General features: G+C 28.9%; 1 protein-coding gene across 2 annotated transcripts in view; it reads left to right on the forward strand.

Annotated features, from left to right (window-relative positions):
* Window positions 1–19,002, forward strand: part of Mp (collagen XV/XVIII-type protein multiplexin) — a 486,190-nt gene that overhangs the window by 94,678 nt on the left and 372,510 nt on the right. The gene's annotated exons all lie outside the window — the stretch shown is intronic.

A 19,002-nucleotide genomic window follows, 5' to 3' on the forward strand; every position in this document is an offset into this window, starting at 1 on the left:
TTAAAATAAAAGCTATCAAAATTATCGCGTTGAAACGCGATATTGTTGTGCAGAAAAGGTAAGTGATATTTATAAATGATTTACTGTGAATTTTATATGTATTTTTATGTGGCGTAGAGACCCCAAACATCAATGATTACATTGCTAATAGTCTTATTGTAACAAAATCTATATTTAAGTGAATATAGTATTATTTAGGCAAATAATACATAAAAAAGGGTATGGCAGTGGTTATTTTTTTAAATTTTATACACAATTAAATTAGTCACTAGGACACGTTTTATTGATCCAAGGTTTAGCGTATATTTTACGAAACTGGGTCGATACCGTGTTATTTGGAATGGAGAATCGATAAAGTTTATGTTTTGGATGTTTTGTTTATGTTTTCTTAATTAAAAATGTAAATTTATTAACTTTTGTGTACGGATAATGGTTGAAAGGTTAATTGCTAAAAAATAATGGATGTTTTTGCAATTATATTACCATCCAATATTCTTCTAAATTCATAACATCAATAGAATATAAAAATACAATATGGCTATTATATAAGTATACAAATTCAACTGATAATATATTGCATATATGGAATTATACTTATATTAAATTTATTCGTTTCATTTTTAAAACGACATTAGCTATTTATAAAACATACATAAAGTAGATTTACTTTCTCTATCTTTTTTTATTGACAAAATAAACATGGAATTATTTGAGCTTGGTGCTTTCTTACATATGTTGTTAATTAAGTTGAAAACGAGCAACCAACAATTTAATAAGCTTAATTTAAATTGAACTAAAAAGTATATTAATCGTCGTAAAAATGTATATTGTTATATTGCATAATAAAACTTATATATAAAAAATACAAATATGAGTATAGTTATAATTTTGCGCAAAAATATATGTTTTAAGTATCTAATCACACTAAGTTAGTAGAATATTATGTTAACGTTGAATACACTAGATATTTCGATAATGACTATTTATTTTGTACAATTAAGGGAATTGTATCTTTATTAAAGCATACCATTAATACAATTTGAATCAGGTAAAAATTTTAATAACAATTTAACTTCATGTATATTTTTAATATGAATGTGTTATTATGTAGTTATATTACATTTACATATTTAGATTAATTAAAAATGTAAAGTAGTTTTTATTGGAGTTTATGTTCTTCTATAAAAACCTTTTATAAACATACTATAAAATAAGTTTAAAAACACATATAATTTAAATTATAATGCTTAAAAATATTGTATAATTTATAATATAGTACCAAAGAACTTTAGAGGCTGAACATATTTTTATTTGTTCATAACATTAAAAGTTCACTATAAATAAGCCTTAATTACGTAAGGTAAACTTACAGGCTTTTAGTTCAATGTTGTAAGGCAATTTTTAAGCATATTTTTTTTAAATTGCGTGAATCACTTATTATTTAAAATTATTTTATGAATAATTTACATTAAAAAATATGGCTTAAATTACGTGAATTATATTTTCACACTAAAACGTTTTGGACAATTATGGGACAACATTAAATTGCCAATAATAATAATAATCAGAGATTATATTTTTTTTTTAGTCACGCTGTATACTAATAAAATCACGTTATACTAAAATATGGGCTTATCTGCGGAGTAGATTTATTAATACACGGTCGTAACGCGGGGTTAAATCTACATTTATGTTGCCAATTTGTATTCCATGATAAATTTTATCGCAATCCGTTAAATTTAATTCTGAAAATAAAATTGAATGTATAACGGACATCAATCTTAATAAATCCAATTAATGCCTTTGTTAATGTACATACACATTCGTGTGTCAACCGCATTGCGCCCCGCATTTTGTCGTCAAGTTAAATTCTGTGCCGCCAGGCATTAACGGGTTAATTGCCGGTTGATTTTTTCACTCCAAGCTACGGGATATGAAGTGCTTTAAAAAAACAACTAGACTTACAAAATAGCATGGCGATGTAAAATAAAAAAAAATCGTTTAAAACTAAGGTCAAACATATGATTTTTTACCCAAGGGTTCATTAGACATTTTTTTACTAATGGTTTATGTTCAATCGCTAAATAAGTGGTGAAACATATAGCGTATAAGTGTTTAACCAGCTTTAAACCTATTAAATATTGTTCACTATAATCACTGCTTCAATCACAACTGTTGTCATACTCCTTATTGATGTACCTACTGTTCTTCTCATCAGAACACCGTGCTATTATTTTTTTTGCAACGTTATTTAAGTGTTCGTGACCTAATCTCTCATATAAGTAACGCAATTCCTGTCCCTCTACAGTCAGCACTCGATGTGACCAAGTGTCACATCTTTTATAATAATATTTACAAACCAATTGCTCTCATATTAAACACATCTCTAAAATGTGTTTACGCCTTAAGAAAAACACGCTCTAGATGGCTATTTTAGCGATTGCTAACTAGGAACTTTAAAGAACAATGGTAATAGAATCCGTGGCAAATTTATTGCCTCTGACGCGCATCTTTTTGTAGAAAAGTTATTTTTATTGATGGTGATAAAAGGTGGTTAACGTCTTTGGAAGGATTTTACTATTGCGCAATATTTGGCGTCCGTGCGCACTTTCCTTTGTTAACACCATTTTTTTGTAGTACGGAGATTTTTATTCCGTTGTATGATGTGTGATTTTACCATTCGTAATGGAGTTGATCATTTGTACTGTGGGAGATTTGTCTTTTCGATGTTCAAGTTGCTGTTATGGTGACCTTTTAATTGGTATAATCTATAAATACTAAAAAAAGTACGCTCTATTTAGGTCGAAATTCACGCTTGATGTGATGATATGAGCATCATAAAGAGTACGCAATATCAAAGTCTTTTTTAAAATATCATGCATTTCTCATGATGATACCGGGTATCTTTATTAATTTATTGAAAATCTCTGCAATGTGCAGGCCAACTCTACAGTACTATTCAAATATCACATCAAGGTTTGTCGAATATATATCCACCGAGATAGTAGAAGTATTCCGCCAACTTCAAGGAACTTGAAAATTAAGTAATGTGATATTTTATGACACTGAAATGTGATTCGTTATTGAAAGCAAGTTTTCATAGAATATTTAGATCCTCCTATAGGCCAAGGATATCAAATCAAGGGAAAGATTTTCAAATAATCCGAAAAAAATAATAAATTTAAGTGATATATTGACGACTATATGTCCTTAATGAGCAATATAAACAAAAATGGATCCTTGAGATACTTCAGTATTGTTCTTAAAATAATTTGTTATACTTGAGATACGTTGTAAGAACTTAAGGATATTCCATATACATTTTTTTGCAAGTAAATAGTGATTGAGTTTATCAAAAGCCTATAAAAGTTAAAAAAAATTAAACTATCGGAAACCATGTTGTTGTTAAAGAAGCACTTATCTTGTTTCTTAAGGAACATAAATGTTAATTGTTTGTGCTAATTTTTAGTTATTGATGAAAGAATGACAAGATGGCAAGAGAGGATACATATTGTATGTTAATTTGTAATTCAATACCTGTCTTTGTTGAGGAACAAATTTATATGGACTGATCAAAGTGAAAGTATGCTGTTTAGGATAGCTCATGTCAAAGAGTGATATGCTATTAGTACAGAAATTAAATAACGAGATCTTATAGTTTTTGAAACTAAACTAAGTGTATATTTGCACAGTTGAAGTCATCGCTAAGTTGTACTAAATAAAATTGTAAAAAACGGCAAACAGAACTACTTAATAAAACTAAATCCACATTAGAAGTAGTCTATATATAGAGAAAGAATAAACTTGAATAGCGATATGGTTAAATCAGTTGTAAGAGACCCCAAAAAATATAAAATTCAAGTCCTGTTTCTTTTTGATGGTACCTCGTACGTTCTTTGCTACGCTTATTTTGCGGCCTCGTAGCTCGCGTAGCATCCGGTCGAAAACTATTCGATAATTCAATCGGACGTTATATTAGTTCCGGCGGAACATTTGGCAACATAAAGGGTCCCGGAAACGGACCCCAGGTGGACTTATTGAACAATCGGAGTGACGCGCCGTATAACGATCCGGTTGTTAAATTTAACGGCGCCGTTTAACGATTCAACCCGTTCACCGCCGCGGTTTTTTTTATTACGGGGTTTCGAGAAGCTCGCACGCGCGACACATTAAGTTCAGCGGTGAAAATTGAATTTAAATTTATACCTATAGGGTTTTTATGCTAATGCAAGCTCATCTCGAGCGTTTGATTGTATTGAAAAAAAAATGTATAAATGTTTGAGTATCGTCGGTTCGATACGCGGCTCTGAGTATGAATAATGAACTTTGCGAACGCGCGACGTTAAGTGAATTAACGTGTAAAATGTGACAATTTTTCAACGACGCACAATTTAAATGTTTTATAATCCATTATCAATTTAACACATTTGTTATGGGTTTATTGTAATTATAATTAGATTTGCCGTAAGTGAGCGTATTTATTTTTGCGGATTGTATTATTAATTTATTTAAAAAACAATTTGTCGCTATTGAAAAAGCATATTTTTGAAGTAAAAATAATCTAAATACCACTGATACTAACGAATATACAAATGTAGACAGTTGATATTCCAGCCATACAAAACGTAATGGATCGTCGTAATCTAGTTAGTTTTATTACATTATATTTATATATGATGTTTTCTCCGAGCGGTGGTGGAGTAGCTGGTGGAGGGATGATGTCAGTGGACAACCCTCAGAGTTTTAAAAGCTTGTTGATCAATCGCAATTATGCAGCGAAAGCAACGTTTGCTTAATGGGCATTGTCCAAGGTCGTATTGCATTGCAATGGAAATCTTGTGGATCTGGTGATTTATTATATTCGTGACCGTTTCGCAATGACGGAGAATATTTACAATAAAAACACTTGCGTGCTGTTTTTCTGGTCGTAACGAGGGCTTTTGTGTGTTCCATCATTTACGCTATTGTCTTGTTTCCTTGTTGATGGATGATTATTTTGGTCATGGTAAATTAAAGTTTTAAGACAAAGACCCTTTCAAACTATATGTGGTTACCACAGTAATATATAAAGACTATTTTTGTATATTATTTTGTTGTGGTTATATTTTTTATCATTTTTGGCCCCAAAATTTGTTCATTGATTTGTGTTTTTTAAATATTTTTTTTATTTATACGTTTTTTAGCATTAATGCGACATAAAAATTATAAAATTGTTAAAGACAATGAAAAAAATTAGTGCAAAAAACATATTAAAAATATAATTAAAATAAAAAAGGTGAGCTTATGAAAATTTAATAAGCACTTATTTTCACTAAAAAAATATATATTTTTTCTACTGAAAACTTAGAAATTTAGACTAATGGCAGAAATGCTTAAAAGACATAAATTTATTCGAAATATTAAACAAAATTTATTATTTATAAAAATAATACTGAGTTTTACCATGTAATCAAAAAAAAATTAAAAACTGTTCGTAAACAGCAAAACATGTGTGTCAAACGTATTTAAATAGAAAACTAAAATTATAGCATTCAAAATAATGCCAACTGCTTCAACACAATGCACCGGCTCACACCACAGCATGTGCGTGATTCTTACACATTTTTTAAGCGTTCTCTTTTATTTTTTTAATTATATGAAAATTGCATTTTATAGTTAACGTGTTACTATTGTTTAGCATAACGGCCATCATATGATACCATAATTGATTTTCATGTTTGTCGTTACGTACGATAGTACGTGATTTTCGCTGCGTTACCGATTTTCAACACTGGTCAGTGACGCTTAACCGTTTAATTATAATAAATGTTTGCCGTTCGTGGGCCTATGGCAAATTTACGTTTCGTTATCTCGTGTTGATAACGACTAGCTACTACGGAACTGCTGTTTGATTTTAACGTATGACCGACAAAAACTTACCGTTATTTATGAGCTTAACTCGACAACATATTAAAGTCTGCATGAGATTTAATTAACAGTAGTTGTAATTAGTTCCGAGTTATTCTGTTTACCCAACCGGTTCGCAATTCTTGGAGCACATGGGATTCTAAATTTTCCGGAATGTGGTAGTCAGCATAGAAATATTTCTAATTAATATTACGAGTATGATTTATATTGAAAATAAATGTATAACTATTATATGATTTTTGTTGAGGCACACATTTTTTACATGCTTTAATGCAAATTAATAATATTATTTTTAATAATTGTTTTCTGCTTCTGATTTATATTTATATAAAATATTTTAAAAGAAAACCTAAAAATAAATGCTGTTCAGCCATTTTCATGATTTTTTAAGGAATAAAATACTTTAAATCAAAGATAGAATTATAGTATAGATATTTTGATACTTGTTATGCTAATGCTTAAGAATGCAATTCTAGAATCAAAATGGTACATTATTTTGTTATAATTTAGATTCTTATCCTAGTGAATACATTTATAATTACGATTTATTGAAGTAGTGCTTTTAACCGTTGAATTTTATGTATACCGTTTTGTATAAAATCATATTGCTAGAATGTTTCATTTACGCGTTTATAGTGAGAAGGACAAGCAAAAAGACAAACTTAATGCCTGTAAGAGTGTCTCGAGAGGTTCGAGAGAAAGGTCTTGATAAGGACCTTCGGACAATGTTGAGACGCTGTAAATAATACCAGAGCTTAAAAGCTCAAGTGAGTAAATAAATGATTGTCTAAGGTACTTGATGTGAGCACCAAATAACAGTAGATTGTTAGGAAGAACGCAACTGCGCTAAGGTATACACAGTCGCGTCAGATGCTGCTATTATATATTATATCACTTGGTTTAGATCACTTATAAATGATTCAGTTTAATATCAATATAAGTTTAGTTAAAAAAAAATATAATAGGTAAAACTGTTGAATTTATAAAGCATACAATATTATTTTCAAGTAAATATTGAAGCACGTAATTTCGAGATTCTACGTTCTATTAACTTTACAACTGGCAAGCCACGATCTCGTGTATTTTTTTGTTGCGTTTCCTACACTACACATTGCAAGTCGATAAAATGTTCGGAGATATGCACAGTTAAAGTCTACTTCGACACTACAATAGTCTTGCATTGTTGAATTTTACAACCTCCGACGTACTACGTAGTACGTATGCACGTTTTTGAATTTTGTACGTGACTCGCGTAAATGCAGGAGCTTCCGTGTAACGTTAAGAAGCAAAGTAACTTGCACGATAAACTGCATTAAACTAAATTCCACGCGGCTATCGCCACCCATCTGCGAAATGCGCAACCAAACAAAGTATGATACGAAATTTCGATTTAATGTTGAGATTGTAGTATAGCAAAAAATCGATACCATATGGTGCGCAATGAAAATTAAATTATTATAATTGAAAAACGCTTCTGATAGTGAGTACGACGCAAGGAAGAGTTGTGCTCTGTGCTAAATTTGTAAATAACGATGCAGACAATGTACGAAAGCACTCGTAAATTTTTAGGGTTGTTCCCAGGGGGGCGATGCGTGTTGATATCAAAAGGGATACATGTTTTTAAAGGCCACACTCCTTATACGTATTGTTGGGATGGTTGTAAATTTAGTTAGGGCAATTTAGAAGTCCAACAGCTTTGTTGCGACTGTTTGCTAGATTAAACATTATTTAAATATGCACACAGTATCGATTTTCAATGCATGAGTTAATTTAAGCATTTGAGTAAATAATACATAAAATAAAATATTCTAAATATTTATTCTTCAAAAAGCTTTGATTTATCGTATGCGGATTAATCCTGACCAATTAAGTCAAAGGAGAGATCTTCTCCCTTTACTACGCATATCAAATAAAATTGCACCACGGGCAAGAATTTTTATACCATTTGTGTTATACCATTTGGTGACAGTATTCAAATGAAGTTATCAGCCATAATGACTTAGTCACCATAAATTTTTGTATTGTATTTAGCCATAATAATTCAATAATCGTATTGAATTGAATAATTTTTACGATTTATTCGTGTTGGGATGTGGACATACTAGGGCTAGCTAATAGTTGCTTATTCTGGAGTCTTGAGAGTCCCGTTAATATATAAATATTTTATATACAATTTCTTAAAGATCTTTTTAATTTTTATTTATTTTCGAAAAATTATAAAAAACCTAATTAAATGCAAAACTTAATTATAGTAATATGGTAATAAAAAATATGTTTGTTATTAAATTTAAAGAACATACAATGACGTTAAAATTACTGGTTAAGTTTATAGAATATCATGGGTATTTGATAAAATTATTTTTATTTTTATTAGAACATTAAAATCCGATTAATCGAATATTCGAATACTAGTTATACTTAACTATTTTTGATTATTTGTTATCCGAAGTTTAAGTATTCGATATTGCTCGTATTGGAATATTTTAAAATTTAGATTTTCTAAATACAGCAAAAACCAATTAATTCTAAAAACACATTTGTGTATAATTCAGTTTTTGTGTACTACAAACTCTTCCGTAGTAATTTTTTGTTTAATGTATTGCTGCAAATTTTTTTACCCTAATTGGTCTATATCTTGTAATTTTTTTGTCAGAAATTTATTTTTTACTCATCTTTTTATTTTTAATAGCATTAGTTATTATAAATCAAAGAGTTTAGTGGTGAGAAATAGTAAAATTTATTTTGAAATTAAAAAAACGGTCCACAAGGCAGTTCAGGGCTATGTTTCTAATATTTGGTATGTTTTCCTTTTGCTTTAATAAGTGCCTGAATTCGTCTAGATACGCTTTCTATGCATTTTTTAATTATTTATTAAATGTTTGAATTATGATTTCTTCTCAATTAGCTCTCATTTTGTAGTTATTGCAATTTTAGCAATCACTCTTTTCAAAAGCTCCCAAACAATGAAAAAAACGCTTTTTTTTGCACTATTTAATTACTCATATTTACGAGTTATTATTGTGCAGCTGTGGACATTCGCAATTTATTAATTTTAAGTAAATCTAAAGTTATTTATTATGATATTTTTTTAAAAATATTGTGTTCTACTCTTTTTGACAGTAGGCCCTTTAAAAGCCAGCGACTTTTTACTGAGTCACCTGTTATTTCTCTTCACGTATCAGTATCTCTTTCTAAAAATAAATATAAAATACTTGTTTTACAGATAAATTAAGCTACATCAATAATCTTTAATAATTAAAAAATATAATTTGATAACTTGTTTTAAAAAAATAATTTGCAAAAAAAAATAATTAATAAATTACTGACCGACGAGTCACTAGCGTTTAAGTGGTTAAAAATCGTACTGGTTTAAAGTTTAAAACACATGAAATTTTTACTTTTTTTGACATAAAATTATGAATATTCGAATATTTAATGATTTATTATTCGATATTCAAGTTTTTAAAAGTTACGTATACTTAGAATTTCGTAGTTGCGCATTATCAATTTATATTTGTAATTCAAAGGACGGAGTTAATTAATCAGAATTCGCATTATAAAGTAATGTGATAATTTTAAGAAATGATAAGCTTAGATTATTTAATTGAGCTTAAGAAACTCATACAACATAATACGATTTATTACAAAGTTAAATACACTTATACATTGTACGTTTAAATTTTCCTTGTATGATGCAAATCCTCCACGATTAATGATTGGTATACTCCCATTTGCAAGGTGTTCTTGATAAGGTTTCAACGTGGGTTATTAGATATTATGTATGCCCTAAATCTTAATTATTCTTCAAAGGCTGCTCCCTCCTTTATTTATTAGCCAATTAAAATTTTTAGTTACTCTAGTTGTAAATTGATTTTATTTGGCGCTATATAATGTAAAATAAGTGATAAAATAAAATGTCCTTCATACAAAATATTAGTTATTCATATTTTTAAAGAATATTTTATTATTAAAATACGCTTCAATATTAATTTAATACAAATTAATGATATTTTTTTTAATAAAAAAAACGGTGTACGTGAATTTTCTTTTGTGGTTGAGCATAAATATATTTTAAATTGCGTTAAGTAGGAATTTATTATTCAACTGCAAAAAAAGTGTTAATGAAAATATAGAATCTTATTAATATGTATTAGTTGAATATTTAAAGATGAGAATTTCACAGCTCACTCGTAAATATTTAGCGAAACTTTTAAAGACGCTTTTATTTAGTCTGAATAGTTATTCATTATTTACTTTGCATTACAAAGATTAAAAAAATTTTAAAGGGCTTAAAACGAACTAAATTCTATATATGAGTTGATGTTAATGTTTATTGTTATATAACATATCTCATAGTATAGTTGTATTCACACTAACAGTTATAGATAAGAGAGAGATGTAAACATATCTGAGCAATATCTAAATCTGTTTTGAAACTTGCCCATTTTGGTTGCATCTACATAGTTATTAGTGCTACAAACTCAGACGAGCTTAACACACGTTGAATGGTTTCAAAGCACACGGTTAAACTATATTATATAATCGACGTTAAATCTAAATTTAAGCCAATCGATTGTTATGTAATATTATAGAATAGTGAATTATATAATTCACATAAATCCGTTCGATATGACCATTATTAAGTCAACGTTGCGCAGGTCCTTTACAAGATGCAATTTCCTGTTAATGCATTAAACCTGTCGCTTTCATACATCATAAGGCGACACGTAGTTTATTAAGCATACTGTATTTATCACCTACATATATGTTATTTATTACGTAGCACTAGACTAGAGTAGCAGTAGAATATAATTAGAAATCTTTGACAAACCGATATATAGATTCAAAAGTATTGTGAAATACTTATCCGTTCTGAAAATTGACATATTTAATAATTTAAAATATATTTTATCTTATATAGGCTTCTATTAATGTTTAAATATAGTATATACGATATATATAAATTTATCTCAAAGTCTAATAACTGTCTCAACATATAATATTATAGCGATGGTTATTATAAGCCCTGATAAGACACTTCTAGTGTTTAACGCCGAAAGGAAAAGCTCCATGCGGGTCCCATTTTTAGATAAGTCGAATTACCCAATATCCGATGGTACGTAGGAGATGAAAACTTAACTCAAACGTGAGGCAATAAAACGAGCGAGCATTTTTATACTGTTGGCCTTTATCTCTGCGTAGTTGTAGTCACTTTGTAATATGCAAGAGGAAAGGATCTACACGCCTGACCGAAACCGCCCCGTTTTATATGTACGTATTTATATAAGTTTTTTACGATTGTCTCCGAAGGGCCCCGTTTTTCCGGCCGCTGGCCAAGACCTTCAGGGAGCCGCCCATTTGTTAAGATTATAGTAAAATATAATACCGTTCGGGTCGGCGGCTGTGGAGGATGAGGGGTGGATGCTTGCATGATAAATGAAGTCATTTATTTTTCCCCGGCAGCGGTAAAAGACTGTACTGTGGGTGTGTTCCGGTTACGCGAGTCCATATCTCACGTGGAAATTTACTGTCTCGACTTATTACACCTATGTGTGTATTTCGCACAAATTGTATGCTTGTAATGTATATATATTAGGCACAAAAGATATACAATGTATATGTGTGTGTTTTTATTTGAACGCATTCAAGTCTATTTATTAAAATTAAAAATCTAACAAATATATAAGTATTAGCACAATATACATATAAATGGTAATCCCGAAATAAATGTCGATTTTTTATTAAAACTAAATTTTATTAATTAAAGATATAGTCTTTATCTAAATATAGAACATTCTTCCGCCTCTCATTCATTTTTTTAATTCCATTAGCATAACGTGTTGGAGGTTTTGCTTTAAAATATTCAGAGTATAAGGACAATTAAATATATATACATATAATAGGTAATCCTGAAATAAATGTCGTTTTTTTAATAAAACTAAATATTATTAATTAAAATAATAATCTCCGTCTTAATAATATAAACCATTGTTCTGCCTCTCATACATTTTTTTAATTTCATTAACATAACATGTTGGAGACTTTGATTTAAAATATTTCAATTGCACCATTTTCGCATTGTCTGTATTTATTTTTCTGTATATAAAGCGTTGTATTGATTGAAATAAATAGTAGTCAGAAGGAGCAAGGTCTGGAGAATAAGGTGGATGAATAAAACTTTTCAGATAATTTCCTTGATTTTATTGAGCGTCAATTCGCCAAATAAGTACATGCTATTTATATTTTATTTTAATAATTTATTTAGCTAATACACCCACCCCCAATTTACGCGGTTCATTTTAACGCGGTAAAGAAAATTGTATTTTTAAATATATTATTTTTAGATATGATTGCAAAATGTATTGTCGTTACATCCAGAAATAATGAATTTTCTCATAATAATATTTTGTCAACATCATTTACAGACTTAAATATTAAAGATATCAAAGAATTGTGAACCGAAGATGAATTAATTAGGCATATTTTATTATCTGAATCAGATCATGAATCAGATCTTAAAACTGAGCATTATATTATAACTATAATGAAAAGAAAATGCAAATTTTTGCGCAATGATCTATAAATCCATTTTAGTTCAACATTAACAATGTAACAAATAATTTTATTGCCTATTTAATTCAAGTCGCGGTATTTTTAATATTGATGTTTTATTAAGTAGATTAATTAGCAATTTTTTAAAAGGCTGTAGAAATTTGTGGTTAAATTTAATATTTGTTATCAATCTAGTATACTTAAAAGCTTATCCATTTATCCATTGATATGGGGCTGCGTTACGGTTTTTATAAGGTTATTTATCGTTTGCACATCCACCCCATATTGCACCATGAAAAGTGTCACACTAGAAACCATAAAGCAGCCTTTGTACGAGTCGAGATAACGGACGCGCGCCGAAAGGGTTAAGCGTTTCATTGTTGGCGCCCGGTACGCGGGAAACCCTTCAAACTATCCGTTAGACGTAGTTGATTTTTATCCAGGCAGCTATTTCTATCTGAAAAATAACTATGAGACATCCGACATCTGGCACACAATATGAGACATTCTTTCCCTTCTTTTTCCTGGCCCCCCTTTTTTCTCGGATTGCACGCGCACGTACGAACAACTGATCTACAATAGTCTCTACCGATTCTTTTCTTTACATTATTTTATTTTTATACAGATAAAGAGAAAGAGGCAGCTCTTAGACGGTGTTGCTATTGGAAAGACATTAAAAAAATATATATCGAACACTTCGACGTTCGACTTTGCTGTTTTCCCGCATAAGTACTTTTTTATTCTCTCGTCCGAATAAAATTCAATGAAGATGCGATAAAACTTAACGATTCTGACGAAACTTGTTTAATAATCGTAAAGAAAATCGCCCTCGACTCACTATATTGTGCAAGAAGGTGGATGTATAATCGTAAATGTATTTTTAATTGAAAATTATTGAAATTATAATTCATAATCTTTCCATATGATTAGAAAAAAAGTTTTAACTACACTGGTTTTATAAATAATATAAAAAAATTAACAATGAATAGATTTATTATTTTAATTTTTATTTTAATTAAAAGTTATGTTTTATTTTATAAAATTCATGTTACTGGTTTATAGCCATTTTCTTGTTTACAATTTTGTCCATAACTACAATATAAAAAAAAAGATATATATTATATGACGTTGGTGATTATAATTTAAGTACTCGCTATACATTAAGCTAAATATCTAGAATAGTTTTTCTGCTTCTAAAGAAAAATGTGTTTTGGAATTTTGTGCTTATATTTTAATTTCAAGCTATTTTAATCAAAGTCTTTGATAAACAAAATGTCAGTAAGAGAAATATTCTTGGGAAACCTTATATTATATACCAATTACTTTTCGATAATTATTCTATTGTAGTTGATAAATAGCTCATTTTGCAGCTGTTAAAGGACAAAATAAATAAATGTTCGAACGAATCTCCAACTAGATAAGTTGTTTCGCTAATTAAACTTATTCGAAATATGAAACATAAGATTTGTGCAAACTTTCGAGGCAGAGCTTTCGTCTTTGTTCGTAATTTATTATGATGGTTTCCCCTTTTGTAACTTTGGCCGGCGAGCGGAGCTGTTTTAAAAATGTAATTAAGATTCATAGAGATAAGGGACTGGAGATGATTTTACACGGCGCATTTTTCATTCCGGCGAATTTGAGACGAAAGCATCGTCAAAAATATATTTTTTGCTTACTATCTTATTGCATGGAATAATAATATACCATTCTCGGAATAACGTATAATAATAAAATATGCTCAGAATCTACTCTTGTGAATTTTATTATTACATATGTTGGACATATTGTATTTATTTTTATTAAGAGATGCTCAAAAGAATACTTAACAATTTCTTTGCATATATTACTAATGAATTTCTAGATTTTTTATAAGAAATAATAAATATTTTTATGTTAGAATTACAATCGTATCTAGATATAATTAGCGAAAGTCTGTGTTACTTAACATGTAACGTAGTTACTAATTTCTCATTGCAAAGGCAATAAAATGAGAATAATTGGAATAACATAATTTCTAGCTTGTTAAATTATTTGCTGAGTTGAATTGCTCATATTTACAATATATTGCATTGAGCAAAACTTGAATAGTCCTAAATATAGCATATACTGCCTGTACATGTTATTAAAATCGGTACGAATATAGATGTTCTAATAATATTTAAATATGTAAATATAAAAATCACAGTCTTTTTCTATGATTATGGATCATATTTGCAATAATATATACATACAGTAAAAATAAAAATTACAAGTATCTATTGCTAGAAAAATATTTGTGTACTTATAGAAAATAGTATCTATCATTAAATTGACTTAATTCGCCAGATACAATTTTTCCATGTCATATATTCCAATGAGATTTGCATAGTTAATGTCGGCTTGGAACGGTGAAAAGTACGCCGCGGTCTTAGCAATGGCACAGGGCCGTAAAGACCGTACTGTGTGCATGAGGGCGACCCAGTTTTTGCTGGTCGCTCGCGGGTCACAGGTTTGCCGCGAATTTATTGATACATTATAGCATGTGGTCAAATAAAGTCATCGTAAATATTGAACTTTATGTCTCACGCAAGTGGTTGTGCAACGGGAAACATTTAGAAAATTATTATGGAAATTTATTTCGTGCTTGGTGTATTGCCCAAGGCTTTAGAAATTTATTCGATTTGGTTGGGGTGCGAAAATAATGGTTTGATAAGTGAATGCTACCAGTTAATATAATCTGATTTATTGCAGTAAAGATATAAAATTACAGTAGTTAATTTAATAAATATTTTGAAATTATAGTTCATAGATACAAAGAGGGAAGTTTAAGCAAAAACATATTTATTATAATGTGAATTTGTTAAATTTTTTCGATAAAATTTATTATTTTTGTGGCGAGATTTTGAAACGTGCACAAACTTATGGTGTGGTATTTTCTGGTGGGCTAAATTTAGACGATAACCGTTTCGATTGCAATTTTTCTTAAAACTTTATTGTGCTTGATTCAATTCTAGGGAGCGCCGTTTCAAGGGGCTCGCCCGGCCAAGGTCAGAACTTTTGCGGTGGGCTCAACTTGACTCACGCTTTAATAAACGAAATACTGTAAAGCTTAAAATCCGAAAAATAGACTAAAGCTTAGTATCTGATCTGTGGCGGTGTTACAGCTTTTATATCGTCGTGAGTATTTGGTAAGATTAAATATTTCCGCCTAATCTAATTATTTTTTTCAAAGAACTTTGCTGAATATCGGTAGTCGCCGAGCTAGCAATGGAAGACAGATTCGTTGCTGTATAAAATTTAATTGATTTATCAACAATCAATCTTGTCAGGGTAGCCAACTTATAGCAGCCCCCATAATTTAGGATTAATTTAATTTAAATTTTATGAAATATTTTTTTATCAAAAATCTTTATAGGTTTTTCCCATGTATCATGATAGCCATTAAACAATTATGATGCACACTTAAAACCATCGCACATATTTTTTTTGCCAAAAACATCATTGTGCTCGGCAAGCTGGTTAAGAATCTGGATGGCTTGTACAAGAGAAGCGTTCTTAAGCGCTGACGTTCTGACCACGAAAGGCAAGAATAAGGGACGTGATCGCGGCTCTAATTCACTCTAGAATTTGGAGCCTAAAGTAGCCGGGCATTGATGTACTAAGAATACAATGATTTGTATCCCAACGCTCCCAGAAAAAATTAATTAGGATAAACATTATGAAAAAATTTCAGTTTCTCTCATTACAAACATTTTTTCACTTATAAGAGCATTTTTTTCATATAGAATTTTACTATGTGGTTTTTTACGATTGATATAGAAACGATATATATATATATATATATATATATATATATATATATATATATATATATATATATATATATATATATATATATATATATATATATATATATATATATATATATATATATATATATATATATATATATATATATATATATATATATATATATATATATATATATAAATAAATATATATATATATATATATATAAATAAATATATATATATATATACATATATATATATATATATATATATATATATATATATATATATATATATATATATATATATATATATTATTTTTAACGATTTATTTTGAATGACTGAAAGTTAAGAAAACAATAAATTACTAGTGGTACTTTACACTGGGCAATTTATTTAACTGTTTATATAGTAAAATTCTGTTTTTTCTTGTTCATGCGCTTCTTCTGATTAAAATAGAGTTAGGGCCGCATTAGCAACACGGATTTGAATATAAGTTCTTCTATATGTTTGGTAAATTAAAGCTTGGAGTCGAGATGTATGACGAGTATAAAATGTTCAGGTATTTGATGCTCACCTTCCATTTAATGCAGTTTCCTTGTTCACTTTTAAGAGGTGAAAATGCTATTTTCTTAGAAATGTATAGTTTTAGTTGTAAATTTATGTTTGTATTCCAAATAAAATAAAGCAATATGTTCATAGAATATGTATAAAATTATATAAGATACAATTTAATATCTATTGATATAATATGATTTTGTCTTTTTATACAATACTGTGTTCGATGATATGTAATTGATTCATCCCACGATAAGCAGGCCGAATTTGTAAACTTCAATTCGACTTTCTCTTTCATAAAGCATTCTATCACATAGTCGAAAATATCTAGCGTCGAAAAACGACTCGTCAAAAGCCTGGCGATCCGTTTCGGAAAGCCTGAATCGAATTCGCCCACTGTCAATTTCCCGTGCCGGGATATAACGTTGTGATTTTTCGGATAAATTTACCAGCGGCCGGTAACAACCCTTCCGGTGGTGGTCTAGGGGTGGCCGGTGGTGGTTGGAAAACAAAAGAAAACACGGTTTTCTGCCCCACATTCGCACACTGCAATTCATCCTCATTATCTGAGCACCGCAATCGGAGAACAGGCGGAATTTTCGTATTCACATATTATGCGGCAGCCTTTATCAAAACAAGCGTTCAACACTATCACGTGTGTGTGTGAGTGTAGGTACGTACTTAATTTAAATACTTAAGTAAGGCGTAATAAATTCTTAAGAGTTATTCTTAATAGAACAAGGCTTTAACTTACAATTCCATGAATCATTGATTTGACATGTAACGTCAAATAAATAATAATATAAATAATTCAACTGTGAAACATAACTTGTATTGTTCGCCTTTAATATGCAACGTCAAATAAAATCAAATCTACAATATTCACATTTTGAATTTAACTATGACAGGATGTTATAATAAATATTAGGCAATGTCTGATCCTACCATATTGTTGAATAAAATTTATCATAATAATATGTATAGTCGCAGCGTAATACAAGTTTATTTCTTGTCAAAGTAAACTCTTGTGAAGGTATTAAATTCTCGGAATTATTTAATGGAATATTCTGCTGCTTCTTTGTAAGTTTTTCTTTATAAAATTGTAGCTGGATATTTGACTCGGTTAGTGGCGAATGTTCCTCGGTTCATATAGTTTTACATTTATATAAATAAACTACAATACTAAAAATATGCTATAAAAAGTACAGCTTATTCTAAAATAATATAATATTTCTAGTATATTAAAAAAAATGTATTAACAACATTATTTATTTATGACATATACACATTAGTTTTAATTGTAAATATTTTTGATACACTATAAAATATTAATTAAAGATTTTTTTCAACTACATTTCAATTTTATATATAGTTATTTATTATGTGTATAAATCTAGCAGTAATAAAATTAAGTTTTTTTTTGTATGCAGTTAATTAAAAATTAATGAAAAAAAAACGGAAAAAGACATACTGTATCATTTTCTCTTCCGTTCCCCTTCAAATTTTTTTATAACCTCTGTGGAAACGCTTTGACTAAAGAAACTTTCACTAAAGATCTGGAAAACACTTTTGAGAGGAGGTTCTCTTTATACGTAAACGACGTCTGCGATAAATCTTCTAAGATGCTCGGCTTTTATGAGAAACGCATTTCATTTTGATGATTCGTCAGTTATTCGCGTCTTCTATAACACTTTAGTTTGCAATATTTGTGAATTAACATCTATAAGTTGTAGTCCCTGAATAAGTAAATTATTTTAATCAAAAATGTTTTTAATACCTTAAATAAAGGATGTTTGTTTATTGTATACTTTTTTAAAAGCGTTGTGATATGATTCGCAGAGTTTTATGTCGTTAAGCATTTCCTTAACCCTTTGTGTATTGAGTAAATTTGTATGCATTTATTAATTTCATAGTATACACCAAGGAGTGAGTTAGCTTTACGTTTTTTTCCATAATTATTTTTGTTGTTATTTATTGATTATTATTTTATAATGCATTAATAGTAAATTATAAAAAAAAATTAATGATAAAATATATTTTATTACTTTTTTGTATTAGTATGTTTAAACACTTTTCTATTATTAAATTTTGGTAATTTATTTCATATAATATTTTGCTTTTGTAAATTTTTTTAAATCCATACTTAGTATTTTTTCTTAAATTAAAATTAAATATTTTTGGTTATGATAATTTATTTTATTGGTATTATTTTATA

The sequence above is a fragment of the Plectrocnemia conspersa genome, unplaced genomic scaffold, assembly GCF_051122295.1.
Source record: "Plectrocnemia conspersa isolate PC_06_02 unplaced genomic scaffold, ASM5112229v1 ptg000010l, whole genome shotgun sequence".
NCBI classification, from domain to species: domain Eukaryota; kingdom Metazoa; phylum Arthropoda; class Insecta; order Trichoptera; family Polycentropodidae; genus Plectrocnemia; species Plectrocnemia conspersa.